The sequence below is a fragment of the Protopterus annectens genome, chromosome 1.part1 (genome assembly GCF_019279795.1).
Source record: "Protopterus annectens isolate FY-2018-M chromosome 1.part1, PAN1.0, whole genome shotgun sequence".
Classification (NCBI taxonomy): Eukaryota; Metazoa; Chordata; order Ceratodontiformes; family Protopteridae; genus Protopterus; species Protopterus annectens.
In genome coordinates, this window is record NC_056726.1 from 971,676,780 (window position 1) to 971,684,279 (window position 7,500).

General features: G+C 39.7%; 1 protein-coding gene across 3 annotated transcripts in view; it reads left to right on the forward strand.

The window, feature by feature from the left end:
* HPCAL1 (hippocalcin like 1) overlaps positions 1-7,500 on the forward strand; it is a 1,334,575-nt gene that overhangs the window by 454,849 nt on the left and 872,226 nt on the right. For 2 of the 3 annotated variants that reach the window (XM_044079320.1, XM_044079314.1), the window contains exon 2: positions 218-273. The exons of the other annotated variant lie outside the window; for it this stretch is intronic. The gene's annotated coding sequence lies outside the window, so the exon portion shown is untranslated. The remainder of the gene's footprint in view (positions 1-217; positions 274-7,500) is intronic. 3 annotated transcript variants of the gene reach the window in all.

Consider the following 7,500-nt stretch of genomic DNA (forward strand, 5'->3'; position numbering starts at 1 on the left):
AATTTCTCAGAACCTAAAACCATTGAAAAAAGCAGGATTGTGTTGAGCACAGATGTAACTACAGTAAAGATATACATATTCCTTTCTGGATCAGCTTAATCAGCAAATGGGTTTTAATACTGTATGCTACTGCAAAAACTGTAGGTGCAGTTTTGTAACAGATTATGCTTCATAGTCTGAAAATATGATTAATGATTGCATTTTATCTCCCTTTTAGACATCTTTTTTGACTGCTGATCTACCGTGCATCTCACTGGAGGAGTCAGCTAAAAGGTAAAATTAGTGTTTTTGTACAGTACTTGTTTAATAGGTAATCAAACTAGTCCCATCCTGTGTATTATGCTGTATAGATACATAGTGGCTCTGAGTGCAGCCAAATGAAGTCTTCAGTAAAAATGTGTTTTACATAATGCATTGCAAATATTATAATTAATAAATGAATTCAGCCTTGTTTGTACTGCTGTAGATTTTGCTTCTAGAGTACTTCCATTTACTTTATCCTTAACAGTCCTGTGTTGCAGTAGCCTGCCACAGAGCCTTCATTGCCTACATATGAAGATTCCTCGGTCTTCCCGTTCTGGCAGAGACATATCACTGAGGAGAAATCCAGTCTCAACATATATTTAATTCCTGCAAGTTATTCCAGTATTCAGACCAGATGTTAAACTGGGTGCCTGTGCTGCAGAAGAGTTACCATCATTGTCTTTAGTTTTTACTTGCACTCTTGAATGTGTCACCCTGCGATGTCTCATTGTCCAGCCCCCTTAGCTAATTGTAGCTGTAAAATTCCTTTTCGAACTCTCATTATTGTTAGCTTAAAATACCTTGCTGCTGTGCTTGTGGACTTCAGATTGCCAGGCCGGCATGTTACTGAAGGGACTAGTATTCCACTCTCATCGGTTAAAACCAACAGTAGTCTGTTCCCTCTGTTGAAATGTGTATCAGACTAAATTTAGCAGAAGTGACTATAATGGATCCTTTAGATGTCCCTCCTTTCTGTACCTAAAAACAGTTTTGTATAGGTTCTCTTTTTCTCCTGGTACTTTACTCCTGAATCTAGGGTCATAGAGGGATGCATGACTAATCATTAGCTGGCCACAACACATGCATTGGTTAGCAGTGTGGGACAGCCTGAAGGATTGCTCATTTTAGATCTATTCACTTTTAAGTAGAATGGAGCACTGAGTGGGGTCAAAAGGAAATGTATTGCAGTTTAATTTTAACTTTGTGATTTTATGATGAGAACTGACTGGGTATCAGTATTTAGAGAATGGGTAAGAAGTATGTTGTCACCCTACTGATATGCTACTACTAATATACAGATATTACTACCGGGTCAAAAAAAACAAAACTAAAGTCCATTAATTCATGGCGCAATACGTTGCCATGAAGCACTGGATACCAGTTTTTGTGCCCACTAATCACAGCTTTAATGTTTAAGAAATGTAAACTAAGAAATGTAAAATGCTTGTAAAGAAATGATAATAAAACCCCACAAAAAAGTAACTGCATCACCAGTTACAACACGTCTTGTTTTAATTTCCCTTCGCCACATTTAGCAAGATGAAAAAGATAATGCAATCGCGTCTGTGTGTGTGTCTGTGTGTGTGTGTGTGTGTGTGTGTGCGCATACCCCGACTTTGCATTGCAACAGGCATTCCATAAACACAGTGTCTGAATAATACATACATACAAATTTTTCAAGCACGGTCATTAATGTCCTTCTAGCTTGCCACTGTACCAAAACACTTGTTCCCATAATAAGTATCCAGGCTGTTCTTAAAAATATTTAAACTAATAGTTGCTTTAATTTAATTTGGTAGCCTGTTCTATGCATCAACTACTCTGTCAGAGAACCAATTAGTACACTTCTCATTTGTATAGAAACTTCTACATAGGTTGTCTGATGATTTTCTAGAACTTTTTGTTAACCCCAAACATTCCCAGAGGTAGTTGTCACTAAATGTCCTATATACCTGAATAAGATCTCCTCTTAGATATCTGTAAGAGACACTGTACAAGTTCAGATATTTTAGTCTTTCATAATAACTTAAATTTTCACATCCTTGGATACCCTTGGTATATTCCTTTGTACTCTTTCCAGTTTACTCATGCTTGTTTTATTATAGGGTTTCCATATTGTTATTCAATACTCAAGTTTGGATCTAATGTAACTAACAAACAATGACTTCATCATTTTTGATTTCCGAGATTTTATAAATCTTTTTATACAACCTATAGTTCTATAACTATTATTAACCAATTGGTTGATATGACTAGAAAAACTCATAGCTGAATCTACCCATATACCCAGGTCCTTAAATGAATCTACAGTTTCAGTCACTGTGTGCTGTATTAAAATATTCACCTTTCAATTTATGGTTACCAAATCTGATGTGTTTAGTTTTTGATGTATTTATCACCATATTATTGTCTTGTGCCCGAATGGTCAATTTAGTCAGGTTATTTTGCACACATGCCTTATCTGTAACACACATAATCGGTTTACCCAATTTTAGGTTGTCTGCACATAGACTGTAGAACACATCAGATGAAAATGTTAGGTCTGAAAGATGCAATCTAAACAAGTAAGGGCCTAGGACAGAGCCCTGTGGGGGACACCCTGAGTGTAACCAAGGATTTTGCCTGTCCACTTGCTGTATGATACTTGCCATGTCCTATTTGTAAGCCATGCAGCTATCCATATTATCAAGAGTACATCAGTACCTAGTTGTACTAATTTATTGATCAGTGTTGTGTATGACTCTGTCAAATGCTGAAGTTAAATCTATACAAATTACATCATAGCACAATTTTTCATTCATAGCGGTTATTATATTGTTATAGAACATCATGTTGCAAGTGGTAATAGATCTGTTTTCAACATATGCATGCTGATCTATTGTTTCAAGTCCCAACATATTCAGTTTTGACAATAACTTATCCAATATTACCTTCTCCATTATTTTTCCACAACATGAAGTACACCTAATGGTCTATATGACTCTGGGTTTGACCTACTCCCCTTTCCCTTAAAAATAGGTTTAATAAGCGCATGTCTCCAATCTTGAGGAATCTCCCCATATTTATATGACCTAGTGAATAACGGATATAGTGGTACTGTAAGTTCTTGCTGAAGTGTTCTCAGGTCATTGTTACTAATTCCATCTTTTCCCTGTGCTTTGTTTGGATCTAGTTGGCACAGTTCTTTTTCAATATAATCTAATTTGATTCCAGTATCTGGGGTTACCTGGATGTCACTAGGACAATTTACCACCCCTTTTGTGGAACCAAACTGTTTTGCATAAGATTTTGTAAATATGTCTGTAATCTTTTGTGTCTGAGAATAAATTTTAGAATCTGCACAGTTATCAATTTGTGTGTCTTTACTCCTGCCGCATCTTGTGTATCTATAAAAAGGCTTCCTATTATGCTCAATATCTTTACATAACTTTTCTTCAAATTTTTTCTTGATCTTGTCTCGCATTATGCTTAATCTGTTTGTTCAGCCTGTTTATTTCAGTTTTCAAAGTTGTAGTTTGACCTCTTTCATTTCTTATATATTTTTTTGTCTCTCACCTTAATCAGATATCTTGTTCTTATGGAAATATATCTGCCAGATGTTGTATGCTTAGAGCCTGATAAACATTTGTTTGATTTTTTGCACTCCATTTTTCTTTCAAAACTTTCCACATTCCATTTGAAGTTTTTCTACTGAACACCTCAATCCAGTTAGTTTTACATGGTGCCTGTTTTGCTTCTATATAATCTGTTATTAACCTTCTGTTTATTGGTTTAGATTTCAGTTTGGCAGATTTATCTAGCAACAAATTAACCTTTATAATGCCATGATCACTGCACATCAGTGGTGGTAAAACTTGACTTGAAGTTATAGTAATTTCTTTTGGAACACAAACAATGTCTGGTATGTTCCATCCCCTGGTAGATTTTTTTTTTACAGTCTGAAGTAATTGTTCCTGAATATACTCTGAATAATTTCTTTACTAACACTGTTGAACCAATATTATTCCAGTCTGTTTATGGTAAATTTAAGTCCCCAGCTAATTTGTTATATGTTCCAGGGTTGTCTTTATTGTACAGTTACACAGTCTATAGTGTTGGTGTTATCACTGAATATGTAATAATTACAGGTCTCATAGCTATCCTTAATCCCTATCATAAAACCTCCACCTAATTTTTTATTAGCGTGTCTGTTACAGTAAAATCATTTATACTCTGACAGAACTGGTTTCCAGTCATTGTTCTTTAACCATGTTTCACAAACAATAACGTGTCGTGTAGGAACGTAGTGTATTTTATAGGTTCATAGGTGTGTACTAGGCTAATAACCTTGGGGGCTGTACAAGCCTAGCCATAGGATTACCCTGGCATCGTGCCACCTGACATTAGTTTCCAGTGCCTCTGTCGAGTAGAGCCACTGGAGTTATCCCCAGGGTGAATTTTCTATATCCCATCCACTCATCAAGATTTCTCTTGAAGAGGGTCAGCGAGGTACTCTGCTTGACATGTATGGGAAGTATATTCTATAGTATGGGCAGTCAGTGGGTTATGAACCTGTCTCTCCAGTACGTTCTGTTGATTGGGGTAATGAGGTTGAGGTCTCTGGAGCGTGTGGTGCGGAGGGATTGGGATTTTTTTAGATGTAGCATTTCTAACTGAGCTGGGTCAAACATGGCTTTGTAAGTCAAGCTGAGATTGCCTCTAAGTAGGCGAAATGAGACCGAGAGTAATTGGTGTTTTTTTTATCTGTCCATATAGGACAAGAGTTTAAGGCCTAGGATCCTCTTTGTGAGGTACTTTTGCGGCCTCTCCAGTTGTTGCAGGTGTCTAGTGAGGTACATGCCAAATGAGGCATTGTACTCGGCCTAATGAGAGAAGAGTAGAAAGAAACGGTGACCTCTTTCTTCCTGGATGCAGAACCCTTAGTAATGAGATGTGCCACATAGAAGGACTTTCTGACCACAGTGGCAATGCTGTGATCAAAAGAGAGGTTGCTGTCAACCTGTGTTCCCAGATCTCGTATAATGCCTTCTGTGTTCAGTGGACTACCATCGATGTGGTAATTCATGGGAACCGGGTTTTTCCCAAAGGTGATGACACATTTTTTGGCATTGAGATTAAGGCCATGGTTCTGACACCAGTCATTGTTCTCAGTGAGGCCATTCTATAGGATGTCAACATCACTTCGGGAATTAATAATAGCTCCCAACTTGCAATCTTCTGCGGACTTTGTCAGACAGAGTCCCTTCATGTTGGCCTGGACTTCAGAGAAGTAGATACCAAACAGGGAGGACCCAGGAACGAACCCTGTGGGACTCAACTTGTGACTAGTCAGCAGTCTGACTTGGAGTCAACTACTTTTACACTGTGGATTCTATCTGTGAACCAGTTTGCAACCCACCTGGTTGATGCCTAGCTTAGTGAGTTTTTCTGATTCCTGAGTGGGGAATGGTATCAAAGGCCTTGGTCAGATCATGGTAGGCTGTGTGAACCACCTTGCCTTCATCCACAGCTCTGGTGACTGACTCAACGAAGTTGAACAAGTTGAGCAGGCATGATCTACCCTTCACAAAACCAAACTGTGTGGGATCCAGAGTTTGGAGATTCCCTATATCCTTGTTTATTTGGTCCATGATGATGCATTCCATAGCTTTGCTTATCAGACTCGTCAGGCTAATGGGGCGATAGTTCCCACGGTCTGTGGTTGTTCCTCCTTTGTGGAGAGGGATGACTGTAGCAATGTGCCATTCAGTAGGGACAAATCCTGAGGTGAGGCTGTGACTGAACAGGGCACACAGGTGAGGTGCCAGTTCACTCTGTAGTTCATGTAGAACACAGCTAGGGATATTGTCTGGTCCCAAAGAAGCTATATTCATGGCCTTGGACAGTGCTGTTTTAACCTGTGCAGTAGTAATACTGGTTGCCTGGCAATCCACTGGTATTGTGATGGGTCCTGTGGGGGGGGAAAGGGGTAAAGTTGGCAGTATCTGTTGGCTCGGTATAGGAGGTACCATTTTGTAGTAGCTCAGAGCAAATCTGGGTATTGCCGTGGCGATTCTTTACTTAAGTATAGAAGGCCTTGTGGTTGTCTTTACTATCTGCTGCAATTCTGTTTTCATAGCAAGTTTAGATGATTTGATGAGGGATCTCGACTTTTTTTTTGTGGCTGATGAGGGAGTTTTCCAAGTCTTGGGACTTCACCTTATTCCACATCACTTACCTCCTTCTGTTGTAGAGTTTGTTTATGGCAGGGGACCGCCAAATTGGCTTCCTTTTTTTGGAGGAGAGCGTCTTGGTTCTATTGGGTATGGCGAGAACCATGCATTTGTGTACGTGTTCGTACAGTGCATTGGTGTATGATTCAGCAGTCATGCAACTATTCTCCATTTGCATAGGTGCTGTGAAGTTAGCCACCTCTGTTTTTAGGAACCCAAAGTTAGCGTTGGAGAAGTTTTTTGTGGTGGTTACCTTTTGCGGTGGGTGGATGGTATGTGGATTTCCAAGGTGATTAGTTTGTGATCAGATCTAACCAGGGAGGAGTTGACTATTGGTGTAGAGCAGCAGTTACCCATGTTAGTAATGACCAGGTCAAGGATGTTGCTACCTCTAGTGGGGGTAAGAACAAGCTGGTCCAGGGCATTGGAATTAATAAATTCCAGGAGACGGGCAAGTGTATTGGTTCATAAGTAGTTTTTCCAGTTAATGGAGGGGTAGTTGAAGTTGCCCAGTATGAGAGTGTTAGGTTAGACCCTAATATTCTCCAGGGTGCTTAGGAAAGTGGAGTGTGAGTTTTGGGACATGGTTGAGGACCTATAGCAGGCTATGATCTGAATTGCTGTCTTACCTAATGTTAGCTGCACCTGAAGTATCTATGATGCATTATGTTGGGCTACCAGTCTGGAGATGTGCGCATCCTTTATGAATATGGAAACACCACCGCCTTTGGAGCTTTGGTCCAGGTTCTGGGGCTGAAAGGTGTGGAATGAGTTATAGCTTGGTAGTAAAGGGGGGGTGCTTTCTGCTGCCTTGAACCAGATCAATGTTCTCCCATTTTAAGGAGTGCTTTGAGTGAGTGCATTTTGAGATTTAGACTTGTAGCGTTGAGCAGCATGACCCTCAGATTGCATTTGTTTGTAGCTGTTATGGTGGTAATTTAGTCTTTGTAACACTGCCTAAAAGAGGCACTATAGGGGTGGCAAGAGCCTTGGCCAGTATCTGGAAGGCCAGGGATGACAGATGCAGACCATCTTTGGCAAAGCATTGAGGTGCATCAGTAATGTCATCCCAGGCAGACAGATACTGGATACCCTAAGAATGACACCAGAAATGTAGCCAGTTGTTGAAATCAATCATTTTCTGCTTGTATTGGGGTATCATTCTGGGTGATGGTAGGATGCTGCTCAGGGCTAGGATCATAACCACCTGAGCTACATAATCCAAGAGCTTTTCCATGTCTCTTTTCATGTAGTCTAGGGAGGT